Here is a 15068-nt window from a genome sequence, read left to right on the forward strand (position 1 = left end):
TTGTATTTCCCTCCTACGGAAAAATAGAACTTTGGGAGAGAGGTGTAAGAAGCTGATATTTCGTAAGAGTCTATAACTGTATATTTGAACAATACGCCAGGACAGTCTGGAAGAGTGTTAGCAGCTCCTGTCTTCTTTTTGCTTATCTGTATCATCAAAGTATGGTTTTAATTTTTGCTTATTTCTAGGTTGAATGTTCAGTTTCCTAGACGCGGCCGAAGGACCCGGGGGCGCGCTTCCCAAACGGCCAGCGCGGCTCCCGGCGTCGCGGCTCTCTCCGGGGCCTTCTTCCTTGGGAATGCGCCAGGGCCTCCAAGCCTCAGTATACTTGAGGGCGAACACGCCATCGTCCAACTGAAGTGCAGAAGTTCAGGAACTCCTTGCAGGCGATTTCGTCACAGCGGACAGCGAGCTTTGAAGGAACCCACACGAAACGCCGCGGAGGAGGACCCGCCGGGCGAGGGCGGGCCTGCCGGGAGCTGGGGGAGCGCGCATGCGCGGCGAGGGGGCGGGGCCGGCGTGGCCTCCGGAGCGGCGGCGGCGGCAGCGGCAGCGGCGGCGGAGGCGGGCTAGGAGCTGCCGCGCGGGCTGCGGGTTCGCGGCTGGGCTGGGCGCCGCGGGCCGGGACGGGGGACCGACACCTGGAGCCAGACTGCAGTCCACGACTTCGCGACCCGGAGGCGGCGCTGCTGCGGCGGGGCTCGGGCGCGCGCCCCGGCGGCACCGAGGACGGCGGGGAGGCAGGGCGCGGGCGCCGCGGGCCCGGAGGCGCCAGGTAGGTGGCCGGGCCGGGAGCATCGCGGCGGCCGCGAGCCGCCTGGTGACCGGGATGCTCCCCGGGCGGAGTTGGGGCGCGGCGCACACCTCGACGCCGGGCGCGCCGGACGGGTAAGGCGCCCGCGGTTGTCATGGAAATCGTACAGCCTAGCGGTTCCCGGGCGGTGGCGTCTTTGGAGAACAATCCGACCCCAGCGACCCCCAGCCGGATGACGCCTCGGGCCGCCTGGGGCTGAGGGGAGCGCGGCGCTGGAGTGGGCGGTGGGGAGCCGGGATGCGGGGACGCGGCGCCCCCAAGGCCAGGCAGGTCGCGGCGCCTGCTTGGTGCGTCTCCAGGACTGAGTCTTAGTGACTCCAGACGCCGAGGCCTCGCGGTGTTTCGGGTGTAAACAGAACCGGTTAAAATAAACATGCCCCTCGATGTAGGAAATCTGGTCCCATCCTTCCAAACTCTGACCTTTTCTGCCGGTCCACAGCCCCCGACAACATTTCTGACATCTTTGCTTTTGATATTTTCTTTCTTTTGGCTTTGCTAGGCAATGAATTGAGGCCCGAAAGACCTGCAGGGTTTCTGTGACCGGCTCTTGAAAAGCCAGTCCTGAATGTGTAGGCCATAGGAGATTGAAACACTCAAAACGTCAACGGTAATTTACGTCTTTGTGGGCCAAGGGAGCTGTGATGGGGTCTGATGGGCTCCGCTCTCTCTCCCCTTGTCGCCTGCCTTCTGACGTTACATAATCAGGTATTCCTCCTGCCCCGAGTTCATCCATAATGACAGGTCATGAAAATAATCCTCTGGGTAAGAAAAAAGTATAGGCAGTTGTAAAGCCCATCTTGTCTTCTTGCTTTGCCACTTAATAGGTTTTGTGTTGGGAGACTGCTGAAGAGTGGAATTGGGTTTGCCACCTGCCCATTTGGGCATCTAAATCGAGGGAGCAAGGGGGTGGGGTGGCAGTTTGAATGTTGCAGTGAGATTCTGCCTGATTCATCTCTATGCACGGTGGATGGTATGGACTGTGGGCAGTAGGGTTGGCGATGGAACGAGCTGTCTTGTGTGCCAGTCCTGCATCTGCCAGTTGCTAGCTCTGTCTTTCAATTTTCTCATCTCTGGAAGGTGAGAACAAAACCTACTGTGCTGAGTTTGTTTTGGAATCTAGATGCTGTTGGCGTTGGGAAGTGCACATAGGCTAGCTATAGTTGTCCTAGAATGAAGCCTAATTTTTCTTTAAAAACAGGCTTGCTTTATCAGGAATTTTTGCCTTTGGATTTAGGCTAGGACCTTTGTTTGGGAGGGTTCTTTGTGGAAATGCTTATTTCTGGAAGAGTCAATTCACTGGTTTCTTGGAATAAAGTTGAAATGATGGTGCCCGTGTGGGAAGGTCAGTGTAGTTGTGTGGAGGTTTGGTGTCAGGAGGCTGAGGTGCTGTCCCAGGGGTGGCATCACTTGTGAATGGAGTCCGCAAGGCCTTGTTCTCTGTGGTGTCTTATAAATAAGCCAAAGTTACAGTTATAGGGAGAGTTTGCCCTGAAGACAGGGCTAAAAGAAATAAACGCTGGAAAAATTCATAGAAAGGAAGGCTGTATTTCCACTGAGCTCAGTGGTAGAATCGTTTGTATTTATTCTATTAGCTACTTTATGTAGCTTTTTCATTAGGCGTAGGCCATCTCAGAGTGTTAAGTTTGCTCAGGTGCAAGTACTGCCTCCCTTCTAGGCTCAAAGCCAAGAGTAGACATTATATCCTGTCGTTTTTGGAAACTGGATATTTTGTTGTCTTGCTGTTAGACTTTAAGCCATTAGTAATTAAAAAGAAAATCAATTTAGGGAAAGGATGAAATCAAATAACGTCCATGAGAGGTTGTTGTAAGTTGTAAAGCACTCGAGAGACAGGTTGTATCTGATAGAACTACTGGCCCTTCAGATCCCTATAGGCAGCTGCCTGCCTGGGAACATTCTCCTCAGCCAGCAAATCTACAAATGCACCCGAGGAATGGAACTAAAAAGCCCGTGGGACAGACTGACCCGTGGCATAACATGTCAAGAATTCAGTGAAAGTAGAGGTGGAGACATGGGACCAAGACTGTTTTATACTGGTTTCTTATGGGAAACGCCTTTAGAGATTATGTATTCCAGGATGGGCCCTGTGGCGGCATCAGCTGCTCAGAGCATCGGGAGTCTTTGGCTTTCACCGAGGAAGCGTAGCACACGTTTGCAGAGAAGAAGGCTTGATTACATCTTTGCTGCTTCTGTGGAACTTGATTAAGGAGCCAGTCCTAGTCTTGAGAGATCCTTCAGCACAGCTTTTTCCAGTGTCCTGGAGCAGCAGCTTTGTGAGGAGAGCCTTTTCTGGGGAGACCAGTATTAACACTGGGACAGGCTGGCTTCATTTTGTCTCTGTACTTTTAAGAAAAATACCATCGTGAACTTAATCCCCAGGAATCTACCTGTGTTTCTGTGCATATGCACACGTTGGTCTCTTAAAATCTTTTAATGTATTATTTCAGATTCGCTGAAAACTTGTGAGAATAATCCAGAGTTCCCAAATACCCTTTACCCAGATTCTCCGAATGTTGACGTTTGCTTTATCCTCTCTCGTGTTTGTGTGGGATCACTCCTGTCGCGGGACTTCCCAGGTGGCGCTAGTGGTAAAGAATCTGCCTGTAATACAGGAGACACGGGTTCAATCCCTGGGTCAGGAAGATCCCCCGAAGGAGGGCATGGAAACCCACTCCAGTATTCTTGCCTGGAGAATCCCATGGACAGAGGAGCTTGGTGGGCTATAGTCCATGGGGTCACAAAGAGTTGGACACTACTGAAGTGACTTAGCACGATGCACACACTCTTTTCTGAAACGTTTAATGTTGCAGACTTGATACACTTTTACTTTATTGTGTGTTTCATAAAAATAAGGACATTTTCTTACAGAACAACAGTATGATGGTTAAAAATCAGGAAGTTAAATGTCGATGCAACACTAATCATCTGCAGATCTTTTTCAAGATCTTGGCAGTAGCCACTTTAGAGCAAAAGGAAATCCAAGATTATGTGTTGTGTTAAACTGTACTGCCTTTTTAGTCTCCTTTAATCCAGAGCAGTTCCTGAGTCTTTCTTTGTATTTCCTGACTTTGACAGTTTTGGAGACAGTTACCTGTGTTTTGGATAATGTCCCTCAGTTTGGGTTTGCGTGCGGTTTCCTCCTGCTTAGATTCACTTTATGCACTTTTGGCTGATGCGGCACGGGGGTGATATTGCAGGCATCTTAGGTGGTGGGCGGCTGATGCTGTTGATGAGTCCCATTCACTAATCCTGACTTTCGTCACCTGATTAAGAGGGTGTCTGCCTGCTTTCCTCACTGAAAGTTACCATTTCCCCTTTGTTGTTAACATGTATATCATAGTAAGATCGCTTGCGACTATGTAAATACGCTGTTTTAGAATCCATTGATGATTCTTACCCAGATCAGTTATGATAGTTGACAGATGGTGACTTTCTGATTCATTGTTTCTTTCCATGCTTATTAGTTGGAATTGTACTAAAAGGAAGATCTTTCCTTTCTCCCTCATTTACTCTAGTTTACATCTCTGCACTCAGGAATACCTGCTTTATGCAACAGAGTTACTCTCATTGTTCTTTTTTTAAAAAGTTCTGGCTGTGCGGGCTGCTCACTGCTGCTGGTGGGCGTTTCCTAGCTGCCTGGCGCGCAGGAGCTCCTCTAGCTGTGGTGTGTGGGCTCAGTGGCTGTGGGAAGCAGGCTTAGTTGCCCCCGGCATGTGGGGTCTCAGTTCCCTGACCGGGGATTGCACCTGTGTCCTCTGCATTGGAAGGCTTATTCTTAACCACTGGACCACCAGACAAGTGCCCTGTTTATTAATTTTTCTGCTTAAATTGTCCCAGACTTGGCCTGCAGGAGCCGCTTCCAGCTGGCTCCTAGGTTCTTTTGACATGTCCTCCTCATTCTTTGGGAACTTCTTTACTTTCTGGCCCCAAACTGCCAGGACTCAGCTTGTACTTTCTAGTCCTGAATTCAGCCATTTTTCCTAAGAGTTCAAGTTCCTTTTCGTGGAGAATGGAAGTTAAAAACCCAGATCTGGGTGCTAGGTGTGCTCCTTGCTGCTGCTAGGCCTCCTCAGTGGACGGATGTTCTCACTGTAAATATAAATGGAGATACATTTTACAGAATTTTCTCTGATTTGCTTTAATGCTGTGTCCTGGAGACCTGTATGTACTGACGTGAAAAGTTTGGTCTGTATTCCAGAGTGTGAGTGTACTGTAATTTACCTACCTGTCCTTTTTGATCGACATTTAGGTTGTTTCCAGTTTTCTGCTCTAAAAATAGTGTCGAATCTGTGAACCACATCATTGTCAACACAGATGTTTCAGTCTTCTAGACTTCCAGAAGTAGATTTTCTGGGTTCAGTTCAGTCACTCAGTTGTGTCCAACTCTTTGTGACCCCATGGACTGCAGCATGCCAGGCTTCCCTGTCCATCACCAACTCCCGGAGCTTGCTCGAACTCATGTCCATTGAGTCGGTGATGCCATCCAACCATCTCATCCTCTGTTGTCCCCTTTTCCTCCTGCTTTCAATCTTTTCCAGCATCATGGTCTTTTCTAAGAAGTCAGTTTTCCCCATCAGGTGGCCAGAGTTTTGGAGCTTCAGCATCAGTCCTTCCAATGAATATTCAGGACTGATTTCCTTTAGGATGGACTGGTTGGATCTCCTTGCAGTCCAAGGGACTCTGAGGAGTCTTGTCCAACACTACAGTTCAAAAGCACCAGGTCATGGTTCAGCTCTCACATCCATACGTGACTACTGGAAAAACCATGACTCTGACTATATGGATATTTGTTGGTAGTGTCTCTGCTTTTTAATACGCCGTCTAGGTTGGTCATAACTTTCCTTCCAAGGAGCAAGAGTCTTTTAATTTCATGGCTGCAGTCAGCATCTGCAGTGATTTTGGAGCCCAAGAAAATAGTCTGTCACTGTTTCCATTGTTTCCCCATCTACTTGTCATGAAGTGATGGGACTGGATGCCATGATTGTCGTTTTTTGAGTGTTGAGTTTTAAGCCAGCTTTTTCACTCTCTTTCACCTTCATCTCTTTCACTTTCACCCTTTAGTGCCTGTTCGCTTTCTGCTGTTAGAGTGGTATCATCTGTGTATCTGAGGTTATTGATATTTCTCCCGGCAATCTTGATTCCAGCTTGTGCTTCATCCAGCCCAGCGTTTCTCATGATGTACTCTGTAGGTAAGTTAAATAAGCAGCGTGGCAATATACAGTCTTGTCATACTCTTTTTCCCAACTTGGAACCAGTCTGTTGTTCCACGTCCAGTTTTACCTGTTGCTTCTTGACCTGCATACAGGTTTCTCAGGAGGCAGGTCAGGTGGTCTGGTATTCCCATCTCTTTCAGAATGTTCCACAGTTTGTTGTGACCCACACAGTCAAAGGCTTTGGCATAGTCAATAAAGCAGAAGGAGATGTTTTTCTGGAATTCTCTCGCTTGGAGAATTTTGAGCATTACTTTGCTAGCATGTGAGATGAGTGCAATTGTGCAGTAGTTTGAACATTCTATGACCTTGCCTTTCTTTGGGATTGGAATGAAAACTGACCTTTTACAGTCCTGTGACCACTGCTGAGTTTTCCAAATTTGCTGACATATTGAGTGCAGCACTTTCATAGCATCATCTTTTAGGATTTGAAATAGCTCAGCTGGAATTCCATCACCTCCACTAGCTTTGATTGTAGCGATGCTTCCTAAGGCCCACTTGACTTCACATTGCAGGATGTCTGGGTCTAGGTAAGTGATAACACCATCGTGGTTACCCGGGTCATTAAGATCTTTTAGCTTCTGGATTAATGCATAATATTAAATGCATAACTTTGCCAAATTGCCCTCCTCGCCACATCCCATTTCCAAGCGGCTTTATCTCTCTTTCATCAGAGCACAGATGATGTGTGAAATCCCCTTTTCCCCTTTAATTTGGCCAGCACTGAACTGAAGAGAACAAATACTGTTAATTTTTGCCGAACTAGTGGATTAAGAATGTTACTTTTAAAATTACATTTCCCAAATTACCAAAAGTATTGAAAACCTTTTCTTTCCAGTTTTTATTTTAGTTGTGAGTTACCTGGTCATATCCTTTGTGGGCTTCCCTGGTGCTCAGACGGTACAGTATCTGCCTGCAATGCTGAAGACCTGGGTTCGATTGCTGGGTTGGGAAGATCCCTTGAAGAAGGGAATGGCAATCCACTCCAGTATTGTCTGGAGAATGCCATGGACAGAGGAGCCTGGTGGGCTACAGTCCATGGGGTTACAAAGAGTCAGACATGACTGAGTGACTTTTTTCCCCCATCCTTTGTGGATTTACCTGTTCATATCCTTTGTGGATTGCCTGTTCACAGCCTTTGCCTATTTTTCCTCATTAGGTTGCTTATCTTACTGTACTGTGGAACGTACTATAAGTTAGGACATTATTCATGGCAGCCTTCAACATCTTTAAGGGCAATGCCTTTTTCATCCTTAAGGGAGAAGGAAACTAACATTTCCTGAGCGCCGCTCAGCAAGGTCCTGGGAGAAGGCAGATGGTGTCGTGGGGGAGGGTGAGATGAGGTGTGGGTAAGGCCCCACCTGAGGGTGGTTGTAAGTGGTTGAACTGGGATTTGATCCCTGGCCTACCTAGATCTAGCACCATTTCCTTGAAATTATATAGCTTCCGTCACAGGACTTTGAAATGAGCGCCTTTGTGTATCCATGTGGGGATGAACATTAACCACCTGGAGTCCCCAGTAGCAGCAATTCCTGTTTTGGATGTGTCAGTGAAGGATTTTTTGACTCAGTCCTGTTTGGTGAGCATATACATCTCTCAAAGGCAACTGTTTTATTCCTGGAACTGTTGTGGACCCTCCAATTGGCTGTGTGACTTTGGGGAAGGAGCGTCATCTTTCTGTGCCTGGTTTTCTCATCTGTAAAACTGGGCCGAAGGCAGTGGCAATCCCAGAGGCTTGTCGCGGGGGTGAAGGAGTTAAGACCCGTGGGGTGTGTGGAGCAGTGCCTGACGCCGGCAGAGCTCCCAGGGACTGAAGCTTAGGACGGGGTTATATGGTGAGCATGTGCGGGAGCCCACGTGGGACTGGAAATCAGGGCAGCCTCTTCTCGTTGGGTTTAATCTCTTACCCATCCCTTTCGACATAACCCAGGTGGGAAATGGGAGCCCAGGGCTCCTGGGTGCTCGTCTCCTCTCTCTTTGGACCTTGCCTGTGCCCTGTCACATGCCTGCCAGCCGGCCCAGTTGGTCCCTCGTGTCTGCCCACAGTCCCTCACCTGGGGCAGCTGAGACACCGCAGGCCCTTCCATGTGGAGTCTGCTCGGTCGGGGTCACCTGGTGAAGGTGTCAGAAGCAGGCAGTATCTGGCGTGGGCGGGCATGCTATGGGGATAAAGATGAGGTGTCCATTTTCTGGAATGGGGTCAGGAAAACAGATGGGTGTCCTCTGGCCTCCAGGAGGAAGGGAGGGGACCGCTGGAGGCACCAAGAGATCCGCTCTCCTCAGCTCCCTTCCTGAAACCTCTCAGAGCCTTCCCTCAGACACCTGGTCATTGTCCAGACCCTGAGACCCTGCATGGCCCGACCTGTTCCACTTGCAGGCAGGATGCTGGGGTCTCCTGAAAGCCTCTCTCTTCCCTGTCCGCTGCTCTGCACTTCACCCGTGCCCTTGAGCGGCTGTTACAGCAGCCTCTGGTAAAACTCCCTCACTCTCAAATGTGGGCCTCCTTTCCTTCCCTGTCCTGGATTGCTCGCATTTCAGCGGTGCATTCTCTAGCCCATTAATTAGAGCTTTCAAGAAGGATGACCTTGGTGCGCAGATCCTGGGAGTGTGAAGGAAATGCATGTGGGCAGGCCGGTGCTTCTGGAGAGCAGGCCCTCCTAGGAGATGTGAACGCCCAGTTCAGGGGTCTCCCTGGGGTTGTGGATTATGGGCTGTGTCGGTTGGGGTGCTGTCGCCTGCCAGGTAAACAGTAAGGACATTGAGGGTCTCAGCCAGAACCCTCTCTAGCAGCAGTTTCACTGAGGACCTAGGTTCCACATCCCAGGGTCAGCCTCCCAGTGGTTGGGATGATCCTTAGGGCCAGCGGGACTGTGTGAAGGAGGCATGCCAGCCAGTCCCCAGCCCCGCTCTGGCCAGTGGGAGTGGTGAGGATCACACGGCCTCCCCAGATACCAGAACACGAGGCTGCGGGCTGACTGACCTGGCCGTGCTTCTCTGAGCCTGGTCTCCAGACCAGCAGCCTCAACATCACCCGAGATTTGTTTGGCATACAGTCTCATGCCCCAACCTGCCAACCGAATCAGAAACTCAGGGAGGGCCCTGCGGTCTGTTTATAAACTAGCCCACCAGGTGATTCTCCTGCAAGATCAAGTATGAGAATTGCTCTCTTAGACTAATCAAGGCCACCTCCCACTCCTCAACTGGAAATGGGGCTGCTGTTTCCAGAATCCAGAGAGGAAAGTTTGCAGAAAAGGCGGGCAGCAGAGAAAAGTTGGGAGATCAGCCCGTGGTGTCAGCCGAGGGGCGTGCGAAGTGTCTAAGGAGCCTTGCCTTCCTTGGTCCCCCTGCCCCAGTGTATGGACCTGGCTGAGTGCCCAGCTCCTGCCCGCAGCCTCTCCAGCCTCTCTGAGCGAGACCCCAACCTTCCTCCAGGATGGTGTTGATAACACCAGCCCCCGAGGGCATGGGGACTGGGGCCCTGCTGACTCACTTCCCCTAGCAGGTCCTGGAGCGCGTTCAGGTGTGTGGGGTGTGCACTCTCTGCTACGTCTCACTCAATCAGGCAGAAACGGACCCGTGCCATTAGTAGGGGCTTGGGGAATGTCGGAGGACCTGGCCTGCAGGGACAGCGACCTCGGGGGCCCTCTGAATGGCAGCAGGTCCTCTCCCTGGCGCCCCGCGTGTGTTCAGCGTTGTCATCCCCTTGGGCAGGCACAGCCCCGCTGCACGTTTGGGTGAGTGGAACAGGTTTCTCCTGGAGCTCGAGAGCTGAGGTTCTTCTGGATTTTCTTGACTTTGCAGGGCTTTCAGGGTCCATCCTAATATGTAAACATGATGTATGGGAGCCGTCTCAGATTAAGTGTCACAGCTCTGCTGCTAATGGCTGAGGAAGGAAGAGCGGCTGAGGGGCAGACGGGCTGGGAGGGGCCAGAACATGTTTGCAGACGGCAGTTGTTGGTGAAGTCAGCCTGAGGTTGTGACCAGGATTTAAACGTTTTTTGAAATAGAATATAGAATGTCCAAGTAGATTTCCTACTGGGGGGGAAGCTTTTTTTTTTAAAAATAAAACACCTAGTTATTTGCACGTGGTGTGTGAGTGGGTATCGTGATTGTTTCTTACTGTGTTTTTTTTGTTTGTTTTTAAATAAATCCAAGAGTTAAGCACAGAAAGGGGAGGGCTCCTCTGGGTGTACATACACGGGGTCTTTTCCTGGGGAGAGGGCCTTGGGGGTCCATGGCTTACGATGGCTGGAAAGCCACCAGTCTGAACCAGGAGGGGCCTTTCCGTGGTGCGGGCTGGGGTTGTGGAGCTGGCGGCCCAAGGACAGCAGGGCAAGGGCCTCAGCTGCCTGGTCTTACTCTGGTTTATTTTTTGTGGTGTTTGACCCTCCTAACGATGCTCATCAGCAGGGCCACATGGAGACCAGAGTGGGGTGGAGTGTGCAGAGGCACTGGCAGGGAGCGTGTCAGCTTGTCAGAGGTCCAAGATTTGACTCTGGATGCCTGACCCATCCTTCTAACAGGGCGATCAGCATACAGTGGCCTCCCGAGGGAGGGAGGGAACGGGGATGCAGGTGGAGATAGATGTGGACAGGTGTTAGTGTCCGCCTTGTTTTGAGGCCAGCCCCACTTTGCCTGTGACACCCCCTCACCTTTGTGGCTTGAGCGTGACGGGACAACGCCTAAGTCACCGTGGCTGCTGTCGACAGTCAGGTGTTATTTCACGCAGGGGTGAGTCTGGTGTCACAGCTTCTGCAGCCATGTCTCCGGGCTGTCTGTGTCTGGTGTTTGAACAGGGCAAGCTGGGATGTGGGAAGAGAAAGTGCTGGACAAGAACCTGAGTCAACTCTTATGTGTCCAGTGGGGAAGGCGCCTGGCCGATGGGGAGGGGTGGGGTGTGGATTGAATAGTACAGGCAGCAGAGGTCTGTGCGCTGCAGCTCTGGCCCAGCGCCCATCCGGGGAAGCTACCTTCCCGCAGGAGGCCCGGCATCTTTGCAGTCTTGATAACCCCTCTTCCTACCGTGTCCCTGTGCAGAAGGCTGGAGTGTGACCCATCTCTGAGTCCTGCTCAGGGCACCTCTGAGGGGAAATGTTGCAGAAGAAGGAGGTTTTGAGAGGCAGGGGACTGCCAGCAAAGGTCAGAGGAGAAGGATGTGGGCAGGAGGAGGAAGAGGGAAGTGGGGGAGGGCTCTGGACTCATAGAGCTTTGGTCAGGTGGCCACTGACCCGGCTGTCTTCTGCTGACACTTTTTTTTCCCTAAAGCACATAGAAACTAGTGATTGTGTGCAGTGGAATGCTAAATATTTTCACATTTCTCTACTGATTGCTTTGACTGTGTTTTGCATAAACACATGTTAAACAGTGATCACATTGCATAATTGGGTGATAATCAAATGACCTATAAAATGGAATCTTTGACACAGTCCAGTTAGAATGGGGCTGTGTACCAGGAAATACCAAGATGCCCCAGACTCTTCCAAACATTGTCATTACTCTGGTTTGGAGGAGAAGAGGTGGCTGAGCTGGTTGGCCTTGGGGAAACACCGAGCTGGTCAACGCCCACCTGGGGTGGAGGCGTCATGCGGAAAGTTCAGCTTCTCTGTGCACTGGTGCTGATTAGAATCTCGAAGACAGAGTTTTGGGTGAAGTAGAAAAGGATAGCTTTACTATACCTTGCCAGGCAAAGGGGGCCGTAGCGGGCTAATGCCCCCAGAACCCTGTGTCCCAGCTTGGGGCCGATAGTGAGAAGTTTTATCATGATTGTTTGGAGAGGGTGTGATCAGCTTGTGGACGTTCTTCTAATGAGTTTGTGGTGAGGTAAGCAGCAGTTAGCATCATCAGCCTTCAGGTCCAGCTGGTGGGTCTACATGCTTGTGGGCTGCATACCGTCATTAATTGTTAATTTTTTCCACCTGGAAGGGAGTTCAGTATTTACAAAACAGCTCCAAGGTATGGTTGTGTATATTCTTTGATAAGGAACCAGGACCTTGCTCCAAAGCTCCTCTTGCCTGTTTCTCCCTGGTCTTGCATCCCCGCTCTTCCCTAATAAGTGCTTGAATCTGCCCATTGGAACTCAGGGAAGGTTATGGAGGTTGAGTGAAGGCTGTTTCTTATAATCCTAGAGATGTGGGGCCCAAAGGCCTTGTGCACAGGAGCCCCACAGGGCCCTGAGCCGGCAGTTGTTTTTGCCCTCAGTTTGCAGGTGACTTGGTGAAGCTGGGCCTGAATCTTATCCCGTCCTTCCTTGTGCACATAGTGAAGGTCACTCCCAGCATTTCTGCCCCTTGGCCCCAGTCCTGCATCGCTGTGGCTGGTGATGGTGCCCGAGGGCAGCATGGGCGAAGCCTTCTGTGTGCTTGATTTGGCTGGCCTTGGGCTCAGACACGCATATACACACTGTCTGTTTAGGGAAGTGCTTCTTGAGTCTGTGGCCTTGGAAGTCCACCTCCTGCCTTGTGCTCTTTCACTTTCCCACCCCTCTGGAGTGATTCAGCAGCAGCTTTCTAGAATGGAGAAGCTCCGTGTCAGAGATGCGGGAGGACACCTGGCGTGTTAGTGGAGGTGGACGCTCCCTGTGCGCCGTGCAGACCAAACTCCTCCCGGCCCATGTGGAGCGTCTGGTACCTTCCCTGGTTCCTCCCCCTGCGCCCTGTCCCCACTCCTCAACTCTGAGGCTCTTTGCACAAAGTCCCCCAGTACAACAGCACTCTGTGTTGAAGCCCAGATCCTTGTCATTCTCTTTGGAGACCACACTACTCCCCAGTAGTTTCCTTTTCTCTGATAATTTATGGACAGTTATTGTCTCATGCATCTCTGGATTCTCTCTGACAACGTAACATCCTTCCCTGACTTCTCCGACCTCCTTTTACTGTCTTTTGCTGCTGCTGCTGCTAAGTCGCTTCAGTCGTGTCCGACTGCAGCCCTGGGATTCTCCAGGCAAGAACACTGGAGTGGGTTGCCATTTCCTTCTCCAGTGCGTGAAAGTGAAAAGTGAAAGGGAAGTCGCTCAGTCGTGTCCGACTCTTCGCGACCCCATGGCCTGCAGCCCACCAGGCTCCTCCGTCCATGGCTTTTAGGGCTGTTTTATTTCGCAGTAGACCTTCTTGACCTTTAACTCAAAGGGTACATGGATTTAAAGTTACTAGAGCACAGGCTGATTGAAAAGAAGGAGCTTCAGGTGGATAAAACTGAACGAGGACTGCCCTTTCTAGAGTCCTCCTCCTAGCTCAGGGCTGCCCCCGCTGGTGAGAGCTGTCACGTTCTTCATTTGTGGGTCTTCCTGAACCCTGCGGAGCCCCCAAGGACGGGAATGCATCTTACTTGAAAGCACTGATAGTCTTGGAAATATTGGTGTTCTGCTAGGCCGTGTGTTCTGTGATTGCCATCACAGGTGCCTTTGAGCTGTATGGCATTTTGAATAACCCCAGCAGAAGGAGGAAGATCTTTGCATTTTGAGTCGACTTGATTGTTTAATCATTCTTTAATTAGTCAAATATCTTTCCTGGACTAGGTGTTCACCTTGTTGGTCAAAGACAGAAGCAAAGCCAGCAGATGGGTTGGGAGCAGCGAGGGGCCTTCTGCAGGGTTGGGTCACTGGCTCAGAGAGAGGGATGCTCCGTGATACCAGCACTGCCACCTTGCTTAAGGAGACCCAGGTTTTAAATTGGTTCCCATCAGTTTCTAACCTGGGACCATGTAGGCCTTTTGCACTGGGGACTTGCCGACGGGCCTGTGAGCCTGATTGCACCCCAGCCCCAAGGCTCCTGGGGCTCAGGCCACACTGTCCGGCGTGCAGGTTCGTCCTCCTCAGAGCAGCCAGCACAGCCTCAGCCCCTTCTCTGGCAAAGAGGGTTCTCAACTGTCGTCGATATGGTTCATTTCAAACAGGATTAGATGAGCTGTGATCGAATTCCTGGGATGTAATTGCTGTATCATTCCTTGGAACTGGGCGTGACAGGATCTGACCACTGTTATAGACCCGTAGGTTGGCTGTATCATAAACTGTTAGTTGTACCAGTGTTTGTCACGGCGACTAGCAGCCCATGGCTTAGACTGCGAACCTAATTTAATGGACGAACTGTAATGAATAAAAACAAGGGCTGTTTTTACCTCATAACCTAGATTTGTCTGTGATGAATATGCAAGCCACGCTATTAAACGTTTGGGGCAGTGAACAGGAATTCGGTATATTAAAGCTTTTAAACTTGCTACTCAAGCAGGCCTGGAAATAGAGTTTGTTAGCTTTTTTAGGATTATAAGTGTTGACTGTGTTGGGAAGAAACTGTTCTATGGAATAATTCAAACAAAATGAGTCTTCTTCTGCTTATAAGTTCTTGTGAGAATGTACTCACCCTAGCCTGGGGCCCAGGGTAAATTTGAGAATGCTTTGTCTAAAGTTCTTTCTCTGGGAAATGGGGCTGTTAATCCACTTAAATCTGAAATACTGCCCTTCCTTATCCCCAGCTCTTAGCTCTCCAGAATGGTGATGTTGTCCACCTTTGGACTGAAGTGGGGATGGTGAAATTGTTAAGGTTAGCGTCTAGCTGTGTGTTAACGGCAGATCTGAAGGAAGAGAGGCTTATTTTCTCTCCTTGTACTGGTGTTTATTTCTCTCCTTGTACTGGTGTCTGGAGGTGGGCAGTCAGATCGTGTGCCCTCCTTTCCCTGGGCCCAGCCCTCTTGTCCAGGAAGGCAGCCAGAGGCGCCCCCAGCTTTGGGGCCTTGCAGGCTGCAGGAAACTGAACTCCCTGAGAACTCCTCATCAAGCTCTCCTGTGTCTTGTTGGCAAGAGCTGAACCCTTGGCCACAGTCAGGGAGGCAGGCGGCCCCATGCCAACCGAAGTTCAGATCCTGGGCCTGGTACTAAGGAGGAAAGGAAGAATGGACATTGGAGGCAACTCGCTGTCTTTGCTGCAAGTTGTTACCTGCTTTGAAAGATAAGTCTCTGTGCTTGTTGGGAAAGTGTTGGCAAATGTTGGGGAAATTCTATGGGGAAAGGAGGTGTGGGCAGCTATTGTAAGTAA

The 15068-nt window shown here is 50.6% G+C and overlaps 1 protein-coding gene across 6 annotated transcripts in view; it reads left to right on the forward strand.

The window, feature by feature from the left end:
- Positions 1-696: 696 nt before the first annotated feature.
- INPP4A (inositol polyphosphate-4-phosphatase type I A) overlaps positions 697-15068 on the forward strand; it is a 115874-nt gene continuing 101502 nt past the window's right edge. For all 6 annotated transcript variants that reach the window (XM_052647544.1, XM_052647547.1, XM_052647542.1 and 3 more), the window contains exon 1: positions 697-775. The gene's annotated coding sequence lies outside the window, so the exon portion shown is untranslated. The remainder of the gene's footprint in view (positions 776-15068) is intronic.

Source organism: Budorcas taxicolor, chromosome 11, assembly GCF_023091745.1.
Source record: "Budorcas taxicolor isolate Tak-1 chromosome 11, Takin1.1, whole genome shotgun sequence".
Classification (NCBI taxonomy): domain Eukaryota; kingdom Metazoa; phylum Chordata; class Mammalia; order Artiodactyla; family Bovidae; genus Budorcas; species Budorcas taxicolor.